Genomic DNA, 22,730 nt, shown 5'->3' on the forward strand with positions numbered 1-22,730 from the left:
GTAACAGAAAGTAAGAATGCGAGCTAGGAAAACTCAAGGTGGAAAACCCAAGTGAATGGAAAGGGTAGATCCATAATAAATTTATCAGGGCTTAAGGCAGGGGAAAGGTATTGCTCCATCCACAGCTTGCCTAGAGTAGAGCACCTGAGTTGAAGTGATTTGGCTGCCCTATGCTGGAAGACAAAAACTTCTTACTCTACTTTTTACTGTGTCGCACATGACTTCCTTCAATTGCAACAGAATTTTAGATGACTCATCTTTTAAAGAATTTTCATATAATACCCTCATATTATCTATGTCAAAGTGTTATTGATCTTTAGCGGGGGGACGGGACCTCAGGCCCAGGGGCTACAAGTTGCCCTCCAAGCCTTTATATTTGGCCCTCAAAACTTTCCAAGACCACTCTCTCTCTCAATGCCACATCCCTTGCCAGCCCAGCTCTCTGCTCTCCTTGAGTGCTTTCGCCTGGTTGGAATGTGTCCTTGAGCTGTGATAATGACTCTTGCTTACCTGGAGGGAAGACAGACAGATGCAGGTGGCTGGGAGTGTAGAAACCTCTCGGGGATTTTTTTGCAGCTGAAATGTAGCAATGAAAACGAGGTTCTTAAATTGCTCCAACGGGCAAGTGGGTGGTGACCAGACAGAATTTGAGAGGCTAAAAGCTGTTTAGAAACTTTTATTTTAAATACATTATAGCAGAAGACCAGTGAAGGAAGTTCAGTTTATGAAAGATATAAGCATAATAGTATCGAGGAGAAATCAACAGCACAGTATACATGAGTGACTCTTGGGGAAGAGAGAAATAAGAAACAGAAGAACATAGCTGTCAATCCAGAATGAAATTATAGATAACAGGCTCCCATGGATGCATGTTACTAGATGTCAGTGGAGTTTAGGATATGGGATCCAGCAAAATCAAAAGAGAAAATGTGTCCAGGTAAAAATTAAAGAAAAATAAAATAGTGAAGTCTGAACTGCACTGGGGGGGGGTGGGATTATCAGAGCTGTACAAAAAGTATGTGGGAAAGTTATCAGAAAACACTTAACTCAGTGTAAGATTATTACAAGCAGCAAGAATGGAATCTAAAAGCAAAATTTTCTGTTTGTGTGTATGTGTGTGCTCCAGAGAAAAGTTTCAACACAAAAAAGATCAGAAAAAGCTTCTTGTATAGAAAAGAGATGAAGCCCAGTGAGACTTGTTCCTTCTGTTTCCCAGCATCACATAAAACATTTTCTTGTGAGCTGATTGGTTCCTTTTAATTCCCCCATTGTTTGCAACTAAAATTGGTTTTGTACTGGCAAATGGCAGGTCACAGGACAAACATCGGCAGAAGCAGTCACCATTGTTTTAGGGGTTAACATGACCCCAAGCCTTTTTGAGGTTCAGAGAGACTCAAGAAGGTCACCCAGCACTGCTAGTCACATAGAGTAACACATCTTGTACCTTCCTCACACTGGTGCATTGCCTTAGCTCGACTAAGGCCTTGTGCACATTTCTGCTTCTCACACTGCTGACAGAAAAACAGTTCCACCCTCACGACAGGCATTCAGGCCTATTTTCATAATGAGCCAGAGTCTCTAGACCAAAGTTTTATTCTGTTCCATTCCATTCCATACCTTCTGGGGAAATCATCTTCACCATGAACACAGATATACCCCCCAGCAGAGCTCATTAACATAGTGCTGTACCATCGCTGTGCCCCCCATTTTGCTTCTGGCTTCAATTTCCTGATAAGTTCCTGCTCCAAGGAAAAGTGAGAGCATACCTTTATTTATGAAGGATCATCATCGCTCAGTGCTAGAGTGTGTGGTCTGCTAGACCACTGGGTTCAATCCTCACCATCACAAAACGAGACAGGGTTCTCAACTAGCAGGGCTGGGAAGGATCTCTTCTGCAGCGAATTCTGCCTGTCAGATAAAACAACACTGGGCTATGTGGACCAGTGATATGATAGTGTAAGACAGCTTCTTGTATTTACCTTTGGTTCTCATCAATACATAACTCAGTGAGAGAGGTTTTAAGATTCACAGAACTCTTCCTCAGCTTAATGTTCAGTCCAAGAAAAAGCTCTGTGGAATTCAAAAGCTTGCTCAAACTTCTAAAACTCATTCTCTCTAACAATGTTCCATTTTTCATAACCTAAGCCCTTTGCAGCACAGGACATTTTACATACTGCTAAAGCACTAACCTCCTTTGGCTGAATAAACCCACCTCAGAAACTCCAGGAAGATCATTATTATAACAGTATTTATTTATATCCTGCCTTTTTCCCTGTTAGGAACGCAAGATGCACTTGATAGTTTGCAGACCGCCCTCCACAACCAGGGCCAGGAATAGAATCACAGAATGGTAAATAGGGAGGACCCAACGGGTAACTCCCTGCAATGGACAGTGTCTGGTTCCAGCACTGCTTTGATTTGCAAATAGAAACTCTCCCCTATTACCATGCTGGCCTGGCCGGATGAGCCTGAGCATAATTTAACTGGGAAGACGTTTCAGCAGGTAGCCATAGTCATTCCTTGCCTTTCCTTGATGAAGGAGATTCTTCCCTCGCCTCGCCTGCCCGCTCGCAAAGCGGCAGCAGGAGCCGGCGGCCCGTCTGCCCGCATAATACGTTGTTTATTAGCCCGCGCGCCCTTCTCCGCCTGTAACTCCGTCGGGCCGCCTGCAGCAGCTCGGCTAATACAATGGCGTTTAATAACAATATTCCACTTCCTTAAACACCACAAGTGAGTGAGTGAGCGAGCAGGCAGGCAGGCCGGCCGGCAGGCGCGGGGCCGAGCTATTCATTATACATGAGCGCAGATACCTAGTTAAATATTTGATAGGAGTTTAGAAAACCCTCGGCGCTCCGCGGCCCCTTTCTGACCGCCGCCGCCCGAGGGAAGGTAACGGAGAGAAGTCGGGGGGGGGGGGCTGAGGACTTTTCATGCGCGCCCAAGATGCTGAAGTTTGAGCCCCGGCGAAGCCCTGAAGGCCGACATGCGCCTGGGACTTCTCCTGGCTGTCGCTGGCCGCCGAGCGGCGCGCTGCAGAGCCAACCTCCTCCCCTTGAATCCGGTGCTTTGCTGAGGAGGAAGCGGGAGAGGAGACTTCGCGCCATCTGGGCGTCGTGGATGTCGCAGCATTTCCAGTTAAGCGAAAGTGGCAATGACTGGGCCTTGGGACCCGGGGACCCGTCCGCCCACAGGCTGCGCCCCACACAGTTCTGGGGTCTCTGGGGCTGGCTACTCCTTCTTTCCGCTCTCTCTGCCTGCGTGCTGCTGTGGGAATGATAATGGCCTCCTTCTTCAGGGATGAGCGCCACACTTTGCAAATGAGGAGTTCCACATGCATGATTAATAGAGGCTAAACTAGTCAAAGGAAAGGCCAGGAGGAAGGGGCCGCGCAAGACGCGCTAATGAAGGGGCGACCTTCCAGGTTAAGGAATCAAAGGCAAATATTGCTCTAGATTTAAGTCTCGCCCGTAGTCTATAGACTAAACCCAAACGGAGGCATATGTAAATACTCGGCCGCCGTTTCGAAATCAAAAGGCCCAGAGGGAAGTGGCGCCGGTTCAGTGGGACCGGCTCAGCGGTTCAAGCGGAGATGTTATGTTCTGGGGGTAAGTGGGCATTTCACCAATATACTCAAGGCTCCCGATCAATTGAAGGGAGGGCCGTGGGGGTGCCTGGGAGTCTCCAGTATGAGGTAGGCATTCATCCTCATTTAAAAATCCCAGCACATATTTGTGGATATATATTTTTAATCTACCCTTCCTCCAAGGAGTTCAGGCTGACAGGTGTACATTGCTCTCTACCCCCCACTTTTCATCCTCCCAACCTGTCTGGCTGTGCGTGTCTGTGAGTGTGTAATTGTCCTCTTCTCCACCAAGTCCAGTCCAGCATCCAGACATTGTAGGACAGTCAATACTGTATTCTGTTCCTCACTCTTATTGCATTTATTTATTTGGCGCATATTATATCTTTCTCTCTCACCCCTACTTACTGCTACATGGAGTTCCAGGTGGTCTCCCACCACCTGGTGACATTCTCTCACCAGATGGGAGGGGGAGCCACAGCGATAACAGCGGCGACGCGTAGCAACAGCTCTCACAGCTCTCTCTTCAGCCATTCCTTTGTTCCCAGATCCCATCCAGATGCTTACCAGACCCACATCTGCTTAGCTTAGCAAACTGGTAGAGTTACATGTCCTCAGACTTATTTCCTGAGACTGTCACCTGGGAAACCAGCCACTTCTTCTTTGACTTGTGACAAGGGAGCAGCCACTAGGAGAAGCAGCATGCTGTAGTGGTTAGAGTGTTGGATTTTGACTGGGATGGGCTCAGTTCAAATTCCAGCTGAGCAGCAAAGCTTGCTAGGTGAACACGAGCCACTCACTCTCTTCAGTGGTTTCATGTAGATGTCAGACTGGGTGCGGAACAAGATCCTGTCCCAGTTTCTCAACACAGCAGGTTGCTAGTGCTTACCAAGAAGAGAGGGGAAAGGCCTAGGGAGCTTGGCACAATGTGGTCCGTAATGTTGGCATCACTCTGATGGTCTCAGAACCAAATGCTGCACTGGGTCAAGCTCCTTGTGGGACTTCCGGGTTGGCGCCATCGCCGAATGGCGGACTCCCTCCGAGCTCCGGAGGGAGCCTGCTCGGCAGGGGCTGGGTCCTACCGCACCGGCGATGCGGGGACCCTTAAAAACCACGGCCACGAGGGCCGTGGACATGGAGACTCGGCTGGCACCGTCAGCGCCCTCCCGACTCGTGAAGGAGCCTTTTTAAAGGCTACGGATCGGGTGCCGGGGAGAAGCGTGGTGCTTTGAGTCCTCTGCTATCCCTGCCGAGCGCAGCCGCATGCCATCCGGCGGAGAGCGCTGACTTCTTCCATTGAAAATTCGGACTTTTTAACAACAACCCGTGAGTAATTTGAAAATTGGGTTTAAAAGGAGGAAAAAAAGAATTTCTTTTTGAATTGGACACGAGCGGGGGGGGATCCAAAAAGGAAGTCAGTCCCCCCCCCTATTGTAAACCTTCCAAGACAAGGACGGGGAAACCAAGGTCCAAAAAGATTTGTATTGCTGATAAAAATTAAGAATTCCACGATGGGGAATCATAAGAACTGTGCTGGAGGACGAATTGAGGGAGAAGAAACGTAACCCCCCCCCCTGGGAACCGGGGTGATTGAAGAGAGAGCCTGGTGAAAAGAGTCGGAGATTTTGACAGCTGTCAAAGTAGCTGTCAAAGTCGGAAAGCAGAGAGGATTTTATTATGAGAACTTTGCTGGCTAAATTTGTTATAATTTGCTACAACTTGTTAAAACTTGGATACAAAATGGCGAAAATATGGATAACAATCGGACTTTTGGACTAGAGAAAACAAAGTTACAACAATCCCCCTAGAGGAGTTTCGGGACATTACAAAGATGGTCGTAAGTGGAAAAATACCATTGGAATTTTACAGAACTGGTTATCTTCTGGGAAAGCTGCAAAACGGAAATAATATTTTGTCTACAGGGTGTTCAGCTAAAGGAGACAATAGAATTTTCTATTGAAGAAAGGAAGGGACTGAACGCAAGTTTTTGTTCCTGAATAACAATAATCCCTGCAGGCTTACTAAGCTTCTGAATTAGAACGTTTCAGCAGCGGAACAAGAGGAAACTGGACTACAATTTGGAAAGAACAATGGGGGGAGCTTTATTAAAGATCTGAAGTTAAGTGTTTTAAAAATAATTATGAAAGGAAAAAAAACAAAAAACAAAAAAAAACAAAACAAAACCAGCAAGGAGTTGGGGGAAATAGGCGATTTATGGATTGTAAGAATTCCAGGCGGATAACATGGTTTGGTGGTCAGGGGGAAATTAAACCGGGGACAGAGGGGGAGAACTAAAATCCAAAGGCTTGTCAACTTCTTTTTTTTTGAACTGGCTTTGTTTTATCTATTATATCTTTTATTTCTTATTTCTGATATTTCTACTATGTGGGGTGTCTTAATTACTAAAAAAAGGGAAATTGTGGAATGAAAATGGGGTGGGCTCTGGGAAAGAAATTTTTGGTTTTTTATTAAGGGTATTGATGAGGAGTGTAGAAATCTTAAATTCGAATAATGGTTTAAACAAATTATGTTTATAATCAGAACCGAGAGCTTGTGGAGCCAACAACATGAAAAAGGAATATGGTAGGGGTGGGGGAAGGGGGGAGTCCCAGAAAGTGGATATATGAAAATAAGGATCTGAATGTATTTTACTTTTTACTTTCTGTATTTTTGAAACTTTTAATAAATATTATTTAAAAAAAAAAAAAAAAACAAGCTCCTTGTGCCCCTCTCCTTCTTCTCTTGGTAAGCACTAGCAACCCACTGTGTTGAGATGCCGGGAGTGCCCCACTGGCCATTAGAATAATAGAATTCTAGAGTTGGAAGGAACCCTGAGGATCATCTAGTCCAACCCCCTGCAATGCTGGAATGTGAAACTTGTCACATGGGGGATTGAACAAGCAACCTTGGTGTTATCAGCACCACACTCTATCCAACTGAGCTGTTAGTGGGTGGGGGCTTCATTAGTGGTTGTTGCCTATCTTCCGTTATGTCTGCATATTATGTCCCCAGAATATGATTTACCTGAGGCCTCCCACCTATGTTCATTAATTTGGTCCCATTAATAAGTGTGACATTTACATTTAATGCTGCCTGGCTACTCTATTAAAGCTACAAAATCAACTCAAATATCTGCCACTCTAATCTGCAGCACTGCATGGCATCCCAGCATCACATGTGGAGCTATATTTGAGTTGCTGGCTGCATCTGATCAAGTCATTCTCTGTGAAGATATGCCTGTAGACATATGCAGACCTAGGAGGTGAGTTCAGCCTGGAAATCCAGGTTCCAGTCGGAGCACAGTGGTTTCTGGAACCAACTCAGAACCTACAACATTTTGGCAAACTCTGTTTCAATAATAATAATAATAATAATAATAATTTATTTATACCCCACCTATCTGGTTGGAATTCCCCAACCACTCTTGGTGGCTTCCAGCAAAATATTAAAATACAATAATTCATCAGATATTAAAAACTTTCCTAAACAGGGCTGCCTTCAGATGTCTTCTAAAAGTCAAATAATTGTTCATTTCTTTGACATCTGGTGGGAGGGCATTCCACAGGGCGGATGCCACTACCAAGAAGGCCCTCTGCCTGGTTCCCTGTAACTTCACTTCTCACAGTGAGGGAACCGCCAGAAGGCCCTCGGCGCTGGACCTCAGTGGCTGGGCCAAACGATGGGGGTGGAGACGCTCCTTCAGGTTTACTGGGCCGAGTCCGTTTAGGGAGGAGCATGGGAGGAGAGGATGGCCTTTGGCCATGGTTGCTAGGTTTTGCTTTGCAAGCCAGGTGGCTTGATAACGTCGCTGACTCCTTGTCATCTTCATGGTCTCAGAGCATGAGCTGAGAGGGCTTGTGCAAACTGAGAAATGTCACCCAAGTACATGATGCTACTGCATGTCCCTGACTGGAGTGGATTGCTGATTGCATTCTAGATTCCATATTGCATCCCACTCCAGAGAATGAATCAATTCCCAACTCCAGCAAAGCTTTTTAGAGCAGAGCTACAAGTGGTGGCGCTCATCTCTTATGTAGATGAATAATCATTGCAGCATATATTTTAAAAAACCATCAAAATTCCGGGCCAAGAAAGCTGCATCCTGCAACCTGTATGTATTATGCAAATCCAGCACAATTGCAAGGATTTGCTTTTGGGCAAGATTTATTTGGCTTCTGTTCATCATAGAGTAAAAGAGCTATGTGGGGCACTGAAGATGTGCTCGCTGATGACTGAAAATCCTATTCAGATTTTGTCAGATGATTGCTGAAACGATGACGCAGGGCTTCTTTTCTGCGCACAGTGCCTGGCTACGGCACTTAGTGCTGCAATAATGGGCTGGACTTGGGTGAGCATACTGAGGCTCAATCCAGAAAACAGATGAAGGCATTCGGGCGCAATTCTGGGTTTCGCAATGAAGCTGAGGGTGTACAAAAGAAAGCACTTCTCTTCTGGATAGACAAAAGAAAGTAGATTGGTGGTTGCCAACTTGGATGGCTTTAAAAGAGGATTCATCAAATTCATGGAGGATAAGGATATTCGTGGCTACTGGCCATGATAGCTGTGCTCTGCCTTCACCCTTGGAGGCAGTATGCTGAATATCAGCTGCTGGCAATTGCAAGTGGGAAGATGGCTGTTTTGCCTAGGTCCTGCTTGTTGGCTTCCTGGGAACATTGGGTTGGCCACTGAGAACAGGATGCTGGACTAGAAGTGCCAATGGCCTGATCCAGCAGGACACATCTTATGTTGTAACTGTTAGGAGGTGATTCATCTGCTCAGGCAAGTCATGTTCTGGAGGAGGTTGCGCTCATCGTGGACAACCAAGTTTGGAGGTGCTCGTTGATCCATCTTTGTCACTCAAGGCTCCTTCTATCAGCGCCTTCTATCAGCTGCTACCCTACCTGAACAGAGAGAGTGATCTATGGCCTGGTCACCTCTAGCTTCAATTACCACGAGGCATTGTTCACAAGGTTGGCTGTTTTTTAAAATGATTGGTAAGTTTCAGTCGGTATCAATAGGTCTGACTGGGGCTGTGTGTGTGTGTGTTTTACAAAAACACAATGGTCGCGTTTATTGGTCCATGTGCTTTCTTACAAAACGGAATGGGACACCCATTGCCCCACCCCCACCCCTCAAAGCCACTTGGATGACCAGTGGCTGATGGAATGAGTTGTTACAAGAATGGAGATCCCACCCCACCCCGAAGCGTGTAGCTGGGGGAAGGGCGGGCAGAAAGGGAGCAGCAGTGGTGGCAGTTGACCTGCTGTGGGACAGTGATGATGCGAGGCCTCCGTGAGTGTGTAGCCCCCTCGCAGCCCTTTGCAAGCCAGAGTCTGACCCTCCAGCGGCCACCCGGTTATTCTTTGGCAATGGCAAATGGCTTCTCCACCTTGATGACGTTGCAGTTGGCAGTGGTGATGTCTTTGAGAGGCTTGTCCCGACTATCGGTCTTTGTGTTCTCCACTTTTCTCACTACATCCATCCCTTCCAGGACTTTGCCGAAGACAACATGCTTGCCATCCAGCCATGACGTCTTGACGGTGGTGATGAAGAACTGAGAGCCGTTGGTGTCCTTGCCGGCGTTGGCCATGCTCACCCAGCCAGGCCCATAGTGCTTCACCTTGAAGTTCTCGTCGGGGAAACGGTCCCCGTAGATGCTTTACCTCCTGTTCCATCTCCCCGGGTGAAGTCTCCTCCCTGGATCATGAAGTCCTTGATCACACGGTGAAACTTGCTGCCTTTGTAGCCAAACCCTTTCTCTCTCTTTTTTTTTTAAATGATATTTATTAAAAGTTTAAAAATTACAGGAAAAAAACAACAATAAGAAAGAGAGAAAAAAAATAAAAAAAACATATAAAAGCAATACAACAATACAGCAAAAAAGAAAAACAAAGAAGAAACTAAAACAGACATCAAAGAAGAAACTAAAACAGCCAAACCCTTTCTCTCCTGTGGACAAGGCGACAAAATTCTCAACCGTCTTCGGAACTGTCTTTCCAAAAAGGCCGATGACCACTCGGCCCACATCTTCATCCCCGATCCGCAGATCAAAATGCACCTTGGCCGTGACCTTGGGCCCCTTCTTGCGCTCCTCCGTGTGAGTAGCCAGGAAGAGCAGCAGCAGCAGAGAGCCGCCCAGGCCCAGCAAGGCCGCGGCCGCCAGCAGCTTCATCTTCCTCCGCTCACAGCCCCAGCAGCGCCAACCCGGCCACAGAGCCCGCATCCGCCCCCTTCCCCTCTCGCTCGCTCTCGTCCTCCCCTCACTGGGGCTGTGTGTTATAAACATATTGTGCCAGTAGTTTGCTATCTTTGCTGGCTCCCAGTCCATTTTCTCCTGGGCCATGTTCAGAAAGTGGTGTTGGGGGATGAGTGTTCATACCCCCAGGTATGAACTTGTGGGGTGCCTCAGGGTTCCATCCTCTCCCCCATGCTTTTTAACATTTATATGAAGCCGCTGGGAGAGATCATCAGGGGGTTTGGGCTGGGTATTCATCAATATGTGGATGATACCCAGCTCTACCTCTCCTTTAAATCAGAATCAGTGAGGGCAGTGAAGGTCCTGTGTGAGTGTCTGGAGGCGGTTGGAGGATGGATGGCGGCTAACAGATCGAGGTTGAATCCTGACAAGACAGAAATACTGTTCTTGGGGGACAGGGGGAGGGCTGGTGTGGGGGACTCCCTGGTCCTGAATTGGGTAACTGTTCCCCTGAAGGAGCAGGTGTGCAGCCTGGGAGTCATTTTGGACTCACAGCTGTCCTTGGAGGTGCAGGTCAATTCTGTGTCCAGGGCAGCTGTCTACCAGCTCCATCTGGTACGCAGGCTGAGACCCTACCTGCCCACGGACTGTCTCACCAGAGTGGTGCATGCTCTAGTTATCTCTCTCTTGGACTACTGCAATGCGCTCTACTTGGAGCTACCTTTGAAGGTGACTCGGAAATTGCAATTAATCCAGAATGCGGCAGCTAGACTGGTGACTGGGAGTGGCCGCCAAGACCATATAACACCGGACCCAAAAAACCTACATTGGCTCCCGGTACATTTCTGAGCACAATTCAAAGTGTTGGTTCTGACCTTTAAAGCCCTAAATGGCCTCAGCCCTGTTGGAAAAACGCTCTGGGGGTGCCTGCAAGCCCCTGGATCTCTGAGTGTCCTCTGGTACGCGCAGCTCTGGAAAAGGCATCTCCCTTCTCTTCCAGTGCACTTCTAGCAACATACATCATATTGATGCATGTACACTAATCTTCTGGCACAACACAGCAAGAAGAGTGAGACATTGTAGAGCTAATCTACTTATTTACACACTATGTACAGACAAAAGCATAATGGCGTCCATTCTCTCCAGCTCTGAGAGAACAAACAAACAAATAAAAGCGAAAGTACAGTGTAATAGTACCCTCAGCGGAAGAGATAAGTGTATTCCTTTCCCAGAGTCGTCCCAGACAGGCATGTGATTTACAACAATCTCATCTGCAGCACTGGATGAGTGAAATTGCTAACATCCCCTGTATACCTGAAGGAGCGTCTCTACCCCCACTGAGGTTCAGTGCTGAGGGCCTTCTGGCAGTTCCCTCACTGCAAGAAGTGAGGTTACAGGGAACCAGGCAGAGGGCCTTCTCGGTAGTGGCACCAGCCCTGTGGAACGTCCTTCGATCAGATGTCAAGGAAAGAAGCAACTATCTTACCTTTAGAAGACATCTGAAAGCAGCCCTGTTTAGGGAAGTTTTTAATGTTTAATGCTGTATCATGTTTTCAATATTCGGTTGGGAACCGCCCAGAGATGGGTGGGGTATAAATAATAAATTATTATTATTATTATTATTATTATTATTATTCCCAGATCAAAGTGTTGGTTTTGGCCTTCAAAGCCCTTCACAGCTTGGGACCACTGGTGTATCTGAAGGAACACCTCTTCTCTCGTGTAGCTCCTTGAGACTGTCATCCGACAATCTACTCTAAGTGGCCCCTTAGTTGTGGAACGCTCTCCCATCTGACACCTTATTAATGTCCTTCAAAGTGCCATGCAAAGACCTTTTAATTTTCTTGGGCTTTGAAAATTATGTTTATAGTTTGATACTACTTTAAATCTCTGGATTTTAATTTTTCTTCACCTTAGAAGCATATTATCATGGAGTTGGAAGGGATCCTGAGGGTCATCTAGTCCAACCCTCTGCAATGCAGGAATCTCAACACATGGTTCCCCATCAAATTTGAAACCATACCGGACTCAGTTTAGCTTTGCAAATGTGCTAGCAGTTTTAGTGCTTCACCCTTGTTTTAATTGAATTTTGCAGATTCTCTCTTAGTGTTGCTCTAAGGTTTGAAGAATTTTTAAATAGCGATATTGTATTAGCTGTGTTTTGATGTAGTTTTGTTTGTTTCAACCCCTGTAAGCCTCCCAGAGAACTTTGGTTATAGGATAGTCTATAAATCATTAGAATGAATAAGTGTTTCTTTGGCTATTGATTGCTGTTCTCAGGCAGACCTTGGATCCCTGATGCCCTAGTTTTGCCTCATAAAGGCTGATAGGATGTGTTATAGTAGATAACGTCCCACTTGGGCCAAGAAGGCATGACTACACCATAAAGCCCAGACAAGGAAAGGATGGTTGCCAGCCAAATAAAGAGAGGCCCCGCTGAGTATCTCATCAGACCAAGACATCTCAGTCCATGCTCATTTCTCATGCAAGTCCTTTAACAGGCGGTTAATCCCCGTCCAATCTCCCCCACCCGACACAATCCAATTTAATTTAGAGAAAAATCACACAAAGGCTGTAACATCCAGCTTATCCCTTGAAATGCAATCGCTCTGTAGAAAAGAATTAATTTTTAATTCCATCTTAATTACTCGGAGTAATAATCCATTTACACAGACCAGCGCGGTCAGCCACATGCATTCCATCGCTCCGGAGGGCTGGAGTCATGTGACTAATGCCCTTGTCAGCTGACCAGCTGAACTAATCAATCAGAGGCGATTATTATGCCAGGTGCCCTGAGAGAGTCTGGAGCCTTCGATTAGTCCCTTCGGATTGTGCGGCTGCCTCTTCCCCATTGCTCACATTTAATTAGTAATTATTTTGGCACTAAGCAGCCCTGTGAAACTGCCTTTGCTGTGATGACCCAAGCTTTAGCTTTGGACAAATAAACCTTCTCCCTTTAATAGGAACCAGGATTGGGACAATACTATTTCTCTCCTCATCTATCACATCTCTCTATATTGCTCTTTAAACTTGACCACCAGCCTTTGCCATTCTGTTTTTGGATCCTCCAGCTGACCACCTCTGTGAATGTTCTCCCAGGTTCCCTCTCATTCTGCTCTCTTGCTTCTTTGACATGCCGTATTTTGGTTCCTCCAGTTCTCTGCTCACAGACAGGCTGGTAGCTGTGAATGTGATGCAGGCTGATGATTAGGGTCTAAACCAGAACTTTCCAAACTTTTCACGTTAGTGACACACTTTTTAGACATGCAGCATTTCGTGACGCAGTAATTCAGTTTTACTAGCAAACCAAACCAACCCCCTTCCAGCCCCGGGAGGAGCTTGGGGAGCGTTCACGTGACACACCTACACACTGCAGCCTATACACTAACGTGTCACAACACACAGTTTGGAAAGCTCTGGTCTAAACTGAGCTGGACCTTGTTGCTATAGTTCACACCGGCAGGCCTTCGCTCTGGCAAGCAGCCCTTACCTAAATTAATTGTTGGTGGGCCAGGTTCTGACAGCCATATCTGTCAGATGCAAATGCAGAAGGTGTCAGTGCAGCAACCAGTATGGAAGATGTAGCTTTGCCCATTTTTACTTTCTGCCAAGGCTGCTGCAGGCATCTCAACTATGATCCAATCAGTGCAGACTGGAAGTCTCCAGCCCCAATACAGGGGGTTGGTTTAGTTCTTCTGACCCTGTTCTTCAATTAGTCTTGCCCCATGCTTTCCTGATTCCACCTGGCTGTTTGCCAAGGGAGATAAATCACATACAAAATGTGTTGGTGCCTTGATCCCACATCCCCATGCATGCTGACAATAACAGTGAAGGGTATCTTGTTAAGGGAGGAAGGGGGCTTGTTCACTGCTCCCCTACCTGGCCTTGCCTGCTCCATTGCCCTGTTTGACACTCTTGGGTATAGTCCTTAGAGCCAAAGATAAAAAGCAGACCCACATAGGGTAAAAGATGAGAGGTGGACACAAATCTATTCCTGTGACTGCAATTTATTTTCAAAGTTTTAAATGCTGAATTTTAAATTCCTCCGACGTGCCCTATGACATAATAGTGAAGGGTGGGTAATCAATTGAATCATCACTATCATCTGTGACTAGTATTTCCAACAACACCCCTCCCTTTGGAGCAAGCTGGGGGGGGGGTTAGTTCAGGGCTGTGGTGGTGGGAGGAGATTTAACCCTTTCTCCACACAGCTTTCCAGTTTCAAAATTTCCCCTAAAGCTACTTTCCTCACAGGGGCAAACATAACCAATAGCCGAATGTGGCTTTGGATGGGGTGAATTAGATCAGGAAAGTACTCTGTGCAGCATTCTCCAATTCCCCCCGGGGGTGAGAAGTTCAGCGGCAGTGTTACAGGGTTTACTTTCCTTTGGATGAGAGACAGAGCCCTGGAGAGTAGTGGTGTCTTTGTAATATTTCTGTTATTTACAGGAATACAAGCTGCACACATTGTGGAAACAAATAGCCTCCTACAGCACCAGAGCTACAGCTGTACCTGCACCAGTTGATCTAAACAACAGTGTGGATCTCTGCACTCCCACCAGTCTGATTCCAGGCCAACTAAACCCACAACTCTCTCTCCTACCTGACTGAGACTTTCATAGAACTCAGGAGCTTGCTCATTACATTGTGAGGTTTTGGTTGTTGCTGTTTTTAAAAAAGAGTACTGTCCTAGTAGGTTGATTTTGGATTTTCTAATAGACCAAGCAGCTCTGCAGCTTTGCTCTCTGCATCTCTCATATGTCTTCTTCTTTCCTTTCTATCCATGCCTGAGCACTGATTTCAGACCTCCTTGCCATGCAGATAAATTGCCCATTAAGGAAAACATGTCCAATCATTAGCTCTCATTGAGGAAACATTAACCAATCATCCCTGACTAGCAACAAGCAATCAGGTTAACAAAGGATGGACACCCAGAGGCCACAACAACACTAATCCCAGGAACTGGTCTATGGCTGGAAGCACTTTTTCCTGTTGAATTAAAACGTGCTCTGCACTTGCTATGGGTATGTGCATGCAGGAGCAGAGCTGATAAGGGCCAGGAAGCTGTCACCTTGGGTGGCACTGCAAGCATGTCCTTCCCTTCATCCCCACTCCAGGCTGCTGCACAAAACAACTACCTGGATTTCCCATGCATCCCACTGATAAGCCCTCTGAATGCTCTCTGTAAACAGGCAGGCCTTGCTACCAAGGGGGAAGGAAGGTGGGAAGCAGCAAAGGGAGGCTCAGAATGGGCAATAAGGACATAGGGCTTTTGGCCCCAGACTGAAAGTTCCTAAAGTTGTTTGGGGCTGGCAAGGAGCACCCATCTCCTCTGAACTGTATTTGAGCCAGGCTGCCATAGACCCTCAGAGTGCAGTAAGACTGGCACCAGGAGGCCGAGGAAAGAAGATTAAGCATCATTGTCCTCCCCTCTTATAAGAACATCAGAAGAGCCTTTCTAGTTCAGGCCAAAGGTCCATCTATTCCCCACACTCTTTTCAGTGGCCAACTAGATGCTCTAGGAAGTGCCCAAGCAGAACCTGAGCACAATAGTGCTCCCTCTACTGGGATTCCCAGGTATTCAGAGGCAGAATATAGCCGTTGTGGCTAGGAGCCACCATAGTCTTATCCTCCATGAATTTGTCTAATCCTCTAGTTTGTCTAATCCGTCCTTTTTGCTTGTGTCTGTGTCTTCCACAGGAGAGATGGGATGTGGGGGAAGCCAGCTGTGACTCATCTGGCCTGGTCAGGAGACCCCAGTCTGAGCACATGTTGCGGAGGCACTCTTTTCCTTAATTCTAAGACTATGTTGTCCCACCCCTGTTTTGCACCTGGCTGTGATAGGTGTACTTAGGGCTTCTCGTTCTAAACAGATCCCACAAACCTGAAACCTGCCTGCCTCTTGTAAGAAGCCAGAGGAGGAGAGACAGGCTTCTCTGTGCTTGGCACAATGCACAGATCAACAAGTGACAAGAGTCCTGGGCATTGACTGCCATAATGCTAATAAAGAGAATAAAATAACCATGGCGAGAGTTCGGGTAGGATTCCCAAAGAAGCCACCAATTACAGTTTATGGCTGCAGTGGGGCTGGGGGAGTCAGCTGCAATGGAAAAGATAAAAGCCTTCTGCCTCGGTGGATCAGTCTGAGTTGAATTGGTGGACCCAGAGGGAGCTACCAGAAGTGGCCACTCAGGACTTTTCCCACATTGCATGCTGGGACGCTGGATGAAACGCTCCAGCCCTGATTGCGTCTGAGCTATGTGAGGAGGGGGTGGTGTTGGTAGCTGAGTAGTAGTTAATGCTAAACGTTTGCGTAGATCAGCCACTCTGCTGTTTCCATGGTCATGCGCAATATCTGATCAAAATGGATGGCTGCAATGGAGCTCTGCCATCTAGCAAGGTCCATCTGGTTCCTGGCACACTAGATGCAAAGAAGAGTCTCTCCATGGTTCCCCCTCCCCCCCTTCTTCTGCTCACTACAGGGGAGGCAACTGCAATCTGCGAATCTTAGACAAGGATGTTGTTGTTAAGAACAGGAGCAGAGAAAGGAAACAAATTGGAGTTTAATGATGACCTTCTTCGTCATCAAAGTGCCGTCTAGGAACTGCGGGAAAACAGAAGAATTTAAGCAGCCTTTTCACTAAAGGTTTCCCCCCCACAACCTAACACAGGCCCATGGGCCAATTATAGCTCCCTCCTTGCCTAATTGCACCTCACTATGGGAATTCATTGTTTGTGGCCCTTTCCTACAGCTGTTGGCTGGGAAAATAGAAGCTTCTCCAAGGGGGAAAGTGGCTGCACCACTATGTCTGCATTGATTCAAAGGCACATGGAGAATTGGCACCAGTTTATCCAACCTATGGCAGTGTGTGTGTCGGTGTGTGTATTGGAGGAATGGAAATCTTGTGGGCTGTTGCTGCCAGAGAAGTGAAAGTGAGGAGGAAAAGGAGAGATAAGGGGCAGAGGTAAGAAATAGGACCAAAAAAAGCTGAGATAATGCGGTGCAGAGAGACCGAAGGCTAGGGAGACAGCACTATTCATCTGTTTGTTGGTTTCATAAAATTTATATGCTACTTGATTGTAAAAACAAAAGAAAAAGAAAAACCTCAAAGTGGTTTACAAAAATAGGATGCAGTGGGGAAAGAGGGTATTTATTGTGCAGAGACTGTTTTTTTGTTTTGCTGAGCTCCTTCAAATAAACCACAATGTGAAGTTGACATTTGTTCTTGGCATGCCAGAGGAGGTGCAAAACCAGAGGGATCTCCACATTTGTGGTAAAATGTGCCCTCTGAACTCAAGTTGAAGGGATTTTCATTGAAATGTGCAATAAATTTGTGCATTCCCAAAATCTCAGGAGTTTTAATTTCTATATGAATTTACTCTTTTGGAAGAATGGGCTTCTGTACCAGCACACAAATTAGGTTTTAAAGGTTTGTGCATCAAAATTTTTACACTCAAAACATCCTAAACATGCTTAGTGTTAGATCAGTTATGAAGAACTGTCACTGATTTATTTGGTGAAATTTGCCTGTCACTGTGATATTCTCATGAAGAAGTAAAAAATGTTAAAAAGAAATTCTCAGACTTTTAGTTTGCATAATTTACTCATGTAAGGTGTTTGGAATATTTTTGTACTAGATGAAAAATAAGCATAAAGGAAGTGTGGAAGCTGCCTTATACTGAATCAGACTATTGGTTCATCTGGCTCCGTATTGTCTACCCTGGGTGGCAGTGACTCTCCACGATTTGAGACCGGAGATTTGGACCTCAGACCTTCTGCATGCAAAGTAGATAATCTACCACTGAGCTAGAAAAACCCTCAAAGGGAAAGCTTTGGAGAAGGAGGGATTCTTCAGGAACTGCATCATGGTAATATTCTAATCTTCATAGCTCTGTGTATGCCTGCCTATTGTTTAGCCTTCAACATTTTAACTATGACAGATTATTAGTGAGAATGCATATTTGTTTCCTTTCACTCCTGAATTTGTGTCCTGTTTTCAGTAAATAAACCTCTTTTGTCATGCACGATTATCCACTTTGCCCCCGGGAAATTCACAAACTCTGTCCTAAATCCACATAAGCTGTAAACTCTTTGGTTTTCCCTAACTTCAGTAACAGTATTTGACAGGGTGGGTGGTGCAACAGAGATCCCTCTAGGTTAAGGGAGAATGAAATACTTAGACATCAGATCAATTCGGCTCAAGTTTTTAAAGGGAAAGGCTGTATTATTATTATTATTATTATTATTACGTAATTAAATTCAGCAAATCAGTGGTGGAGCATTTGCTTTGCATGCATTAAGTCCCAGATTCAGTCTGTAGCATTTCTAAATAGGGCTGGGGAAGACTCCTCAGTGAAATTCTGGAGTGCCACTGCCAGACACTGTAAATACTGATCTACATGGACCAATGACCCCATTTATTTAGACCAGGGATGGGAAAGCTGTGGCCCTTCAGGTGTCAATTCTGTGGGAAAATTTAAACCTCCCATCCCATGCGTGTGGGAGAAATACAAAAGTAAACAAGCATGTGAAGCCTTTCTAGCTGAGTAAAAACAGTTATGCATTTTGCAGCTTACAAAAGCTAAGGAATTAGGCAGTTATACTTTTTTTTTATTCCCTTTTATATGTGGTCTGCTGACCTTCCCCTCTTCATCCCCCGTTGCGCAGAATAAACCACACCTTTTTAGTAAGATAAACAAAAAGGTTTACTTGCATTTCAATGCAGACAGCAAATACAACAAAGTAGTGTGCAGAAAAATGCTTCTAAGTTACAAATAGAAGTTGGTAGTCTTAGCTAACATGGCTGAAAGCACAAACTTTAGCCATGGCCATCTGGTCAGCTTGGAAGCATAGTGGAAAGAGAGAGTCTCCTCACAGATGGAAGGAAATATAAAGGATTGTCTTACTTGTTACATCAGTGATGGCCAAACTTGGCCCTCCAGCTGTTGTTGGACTGCAACTCCCATCATCCCTAGCTAACAGGACCAGTGGTCAGGGATGAGGGGAACTGTAGTCCCAAAACAGCTGGAGGGCCACCCAGAGGAAGCAAAGGAAGTGGCCATGCACAGAGGGTCCTCTCTAGAAAGTTTAAGAACTCTGTGTACTAGCCCTGTGCTTATCTAGCAAAACATGCATTTGTGATTTGGCTGCAAACCCCACAAATTGGACTCCAGTGCCCATCCTCCCTCACCACTGGCCATGCTGACTGGGGCTGATGGAAGTTGGCATTCAGAAAGGTCTGGAGGGCCTGGATAGCTCACTTGGGACTTCCGGGGAGACGCCTCCGGCAATGGCTGGATTCCTCTGATCGGGAGGAATCCGCTCCGTGGAAATTAGGGTCTGGCCGCCACGGCGAAGGCGGAGACCCATCAAAAACCACAGGCGGGAGAGGCTTGTGGACGTGGGATTCGGCTGGCACCTTTTGCGCCCCCCCCCTACTCACGGGGAAACCCGGTTTCGGGGATCCGGAGCGAGGTGGGGGTGAGTGGCGCAGTGCTTTGAATTGACTGCTTTTTTCACGGAGTGAAGCCGCATTGCCGTTGCAGGAGAGCGCTGACTTTTTCCTGTGGACAATTTGATCTTAAAACAACAACCCGTGAGTAGAACGGAAAATTGGATTTTTAAACGTCTTAATTTGGCACTGAAATGGGGAGGTTTCAAACAGGAAGTCCGCCTCCCCCTTTTGTAAATAGATTGAAGCAAAGAGGCTGCAAACTAAAGCCTTGGAAAGTCTCTCATAAAGGATCAAACTTCCATTGGTTAAATTATTAAACCCCCCCTTGGAAGCAGGAGAAGAGGGGGGAGATTTAAGATCGTGTAGGCCTGCAGGACAGAGTGAAGAAAGTCAAATTACCACTGCTCTGAACCTGGAAACGGGCTGCTAGTAAGCATTGAAGTTTTGGATATGCTCATTGACTGTGACTAGATTGTTTGTTGACAGTAAGTTAAAGAAGGAAAATATCTTGTTTCCATTGTCTCCTTCTGCGTTTAAAAAAGGGTAAAAGTAACTGAAAATTGAAACTAACTTTATTGTTTGAACTGTGCTTAAAAGAATTGATACAAATAGAAACTGTTTCCCCCTAGAGGAAGCCTTTGAAATTGTTACAAGAGCTGAGTTGGGGGAATTTTCCATCTGCAAGATACAAACTGTGAGAAATTGGATTTGACCTTGACTCGCTAAGAATGTTGACAGAAGAAGCCTTAGTGGTTGCATTTTGCAAGATTAACGACTCACTGGAACAGCTTTTCAAGAAGACGGATGCGAGGACTATAAAAATTGATAATTTGGAACAAAAAGTGACTAATTTGGCACAAAAATATTAATACAGAAATTACTCAGGAATCGATACAGGGATCTATTTCGACATGGCAAATCGAGGAGAAGGCGGGGGAGAAAGTTTTTGCTGTGGAACCTAAAGTGGCACAAGTGGAGAGGGAGAGAGCTCCAGCCTTTCAGTTGCAATTGGATGATTATAAGTTGATGCCTTCCAAGACTGAATTTAGAGAAAGTCAGACTTTTAGGATTGGAGCCCCATTTGGAATTGGAATGGAGATTGACCTCTGGGACCCGGACTTGGGTCAAAAGGAGATTGGAGTTGTGGGGACTGCCAGACTCGGAGGAACTTTGGAACACGATTGGAAATATCTTTTGAATTTCAGTTTTAATTATGGAGATTTGGTTGACTTGTTGGGAAGGAATAAAAACATTGCTAGATGGGAATTCCCCGGAGATCTACTTTTCAGCATCAAAGGAAGGAAAATAAGAACAAGATCAGGAGAAGACAAAGTAAAGTGCATGTATAAATATGAAGAAGATCTGCAGAAGGGACCTGGAAAAAAGTTAAGAGCCTCGGACAGAAGATCACCAGGTTGATGGGCTATTCGGAATTGACGGAAATGACTGGCAGAACCCGAGACCAGGGAGAAGAGACGGCGGAAGAATATTGGAAAAAGTTTAAAACCTATATATGGAAATAATGTAAAATTAATGAGTGTTAGAAAAATGTTGGAAGTGAATTATATGGCTTTAGTAGAAATATCTTAAGTAATTAAGTATAAATAAGTATTATAGTATTAATGGAAAATAAGGTTAAAATGTTAAGATAATTATATGACAGAAAATAGAGAAAGATGGAAAGGATTTGCTGAAACAATTAATAGAAATGGAATACAAAAAGGGAGGTGAGAGGAGGTCGATGAAACAAGGGAATGAAAGAGAGGATACTGAGATGATACGATGTGTTTTTTTTTGAATTGTTTTTGTTTTTGTTTGGTTAATGTGTTAATGTTAATGTTGCATTCTGTATTGTTTATATATTGTATTGTATTGTTTTCTCTTTTGCTTTTTTCTCTCTTCCTTTTCTCTTCTTGTCTTTCTTCTTTTTTCCTTTTTCTTTTTGTAAGGTATAAAAGCAATAAATATTATTTTTTTTAAAAAAATGGATAGCTCACTTGGTTGAAGTGTGGTGCTGATAACACCAAGGTTGCAGGTCGAATCTCCATATGGGACAGTTGCATGTTCCTGCATTGCAGGGGGTTGGACTAGATGAACCTCAGAGTCCCTTCCAACTCTGCAGTTCTATGATTCTATGAAGTCCCTGTCCCCTGATTTAGATGCTTTTATTCTGCTTCTCCAGCTAAAAGCCATTAAAGCCAGCTTACAGTTTAGTTAATATTTGTTTACCTTTCCTGGAAGTGAAAGTTCATTGAGCGACGCCGAATGAGGTGCCAATGTAAAAACTCCATACTCCTATTGTTTTAAAAGTCACCCTTGGGCTGGATCAGCTGCTGGATCAATGAGAGCTACATTTCCAATATTTGCTTAATTTCTGTTTGCGTCTGATTTCTAGATGACTGCTCCAAAAGAGGGAAGAAGCTCCAACTTAGCAAGGACAGAATGAAGAGATGCACCACATCTAAGGGCCTCGTTTTAGAATGGCTAGGGAACCTGTGGCCCTCCAGACATTTTTGAATTACGGCTCCTATCATCCCTGACCATTGGTCATGCTGGCTACAGCACTGGGAGCTGAAGTCCTGCAGCATCAGGAGGTCTGCAGGCTCCCTAGCCTGGTTCTGGAGGGAAAATATTTCCCCTTCCTGTCTTGGATGCAGAAGAGGCTCCATGCTGCTCTTTCCCCATAGCCTGGTATTCCACCTGACAATTTCATAAACCAGACTTTTTTCCATGCACTTGATGTCCAATCTCTTGGCAAGAGCAAGTGACACGGATGCCAGTGATGTGCAGGACATCTGACCTTCTCACACAACCTTGGGCAGACAGACCTCTTCTGTGGCCCTTGTGAAAGCCAAGAATGCAAGACTAGGCTGAGTGAAGAGGGCGGCCTAGTTACGCATTGAAGCCTCTGCAGACACTCCAGCCAGCATCCTCTGCGGCTCTTCAGTAAGAGGGAGAGCTGGGGAAATTGAAAGTGATCTCCCCAATCTGTATTAATTAGAGTCTATTAACTCATCAGAGCGCACACAGGCGGCTGCACGGGCCGCTTCTCCCATGAAGGGAGCTGCCACCACCATCTATTGGCAGAGGGGGGAGCTGAGCTGGAAGGAGAGCGCTCGTGGTCATGTTCAGGACAGGGCCTTGCTCTCAGTTAGAGGCAACCTGGACATAAAGCCCCTAGGTGGACTGCAGTGGGGTGGAGAGGAGCCTGACAGGTTTCATTGCCCTATTGCTGTCCACTTCCTGCCATTTGGCTGGTGGGGAAAATGAATGAAGAAAGCAATCTGTGTGTGCATGTGTGTATATACTGTGAGAGAGAGAGAGACAGGAGAAAAGAAAAGAGATGTGCAGAAGAATAGTAGGGTGGGAATGACCTCAAGGTGTGCTGGTCCTCCAAATGCCACCTAGTTTTGCCCAGATGAGGGCAATACCTGAGGCACGAGAGAACATGGTAGGACTGGGACACATTTGGCCCTGGAGAAGTGGATGCAATGGAAAT

General features: G+C 45.7%; 1 long non-coding RNA gene and 1 pseudogene across 2 annotated transcripts; one reads left to right on the plus strand and one right to left on the minus strand.

The window, feature by feature from the left end:
• The first annotated feature begins 721 nt into the window (after positions 1 to 721).
• LOC308467740 lies at positions 722 to 14,468 on the plus strand. The gene is made up of 2 exons (XR_013981276.1): positions 722 to 3,134; positions 14,226 to 14,468. It is a non-coding gene; the product is annotated as an uncharacterized lncRNA (long non-coding RNA).
• Positions 8,626 to 9,825, minus strand: LOC308470818 (peptidyl-prolyl cis-trans isomerase B-like; annotated as a pseudogene). Its single transcript, XR_013991592.1, has 2 exons — positions 9,506 to 9,825; positions 8,626 to 9,318 (listed from the first exon to the last, which is right to left on the minus strand). The product of XR_013991592.1 is annotated as a peptidyl-prolyl cis-trans isomerase B-like (transcript).
• Positions 14,469 to 22,730: the final 8,262 nt, after the last annotated feature.

This window comes from Podarcis pityusensis (genome assembly GCF_964106645.2).
Source record: "Podarcis pityusensis genome assembly, chromosome: 2".
In the NCBI taxonomy this organism is placed as follows: Eukaryota; Metazoa; Chordata; class Lepidosauria; order Squamata; family Lacertidae; genus Podarcis; species Podarcis pityusensis.